Raw genomic sequence first — 674 nt, forward strand, 5'->3', positions numbered from 1 at the left:
TCCCACCACACTGAGCATCCCCAATCTATCCAGGGCAGCTCATCCCAAGCCACGGAGCACTCGGGGTTGCTGCTGTGGGATGCAGGTAACACACCTACAGCTTCTACATCAGTACCAGGGAGTGACACGGCAGCAGGAGAGGAAAACCCTCGCCCTCGCCCTATGGTATTTCCTATGGCATGCCACATTTCCAGTCTGAGCTTGACTGCAGGCAACTCAGACCCTCCCACCCCATCCTCTTCTCCAGGGAAAAGAAACCAGAGCCAATATTATCAAAACCAGCACACATTTACATCACTGTTTTGTTCTGGAATCAACCTTTCTCAGAAGCAGGTTCGCACCCTGCAGGATAAGATGCTCAAGACCCTCTCATGGCAATGGCTTTTTCCTCTCGGAGTTTTCTGAACTGCCATCAGGGAGTCCTGATCTCAAGGCTATAACTTCCCGAGGGGCAGCAAGCCACAGGTGCCCAAGATGCGTTTATTTTTAGGAGCAGCAAAGATTTATGCAAAGGAATCCTTCATCCCAATGAACCTGTCTGCGTGTGTCCAGCACCAGAGCTGCGTCAGCCAGAGGTCACCAAGCGGTTTGGGTTGCTGTGAGAGCTCAGGCTGCTGACAGAGGAGCTCGAGCAGTGGCTCCCGCTGCAGTCTCAGGTCCTCGGGGGCTACAGA

The sequence above is a fragment of the Nestor notabilis genome, unplaced genomic scaffold (genome assembly GCF_000696875.1).
Source record: "Nestor notabilis isolate BGI_N333 unplaced genomic scaffold, ASM69687v1 scaffold25938, whole genome shotgun sequence".
NCBI classification, from domain to species: domain Eukaryota; kingdom Metazoa; phylum Chordata; class Aves; order Psittaciformes; family Psittacidae; genus Nestor; species Nestor notabilis.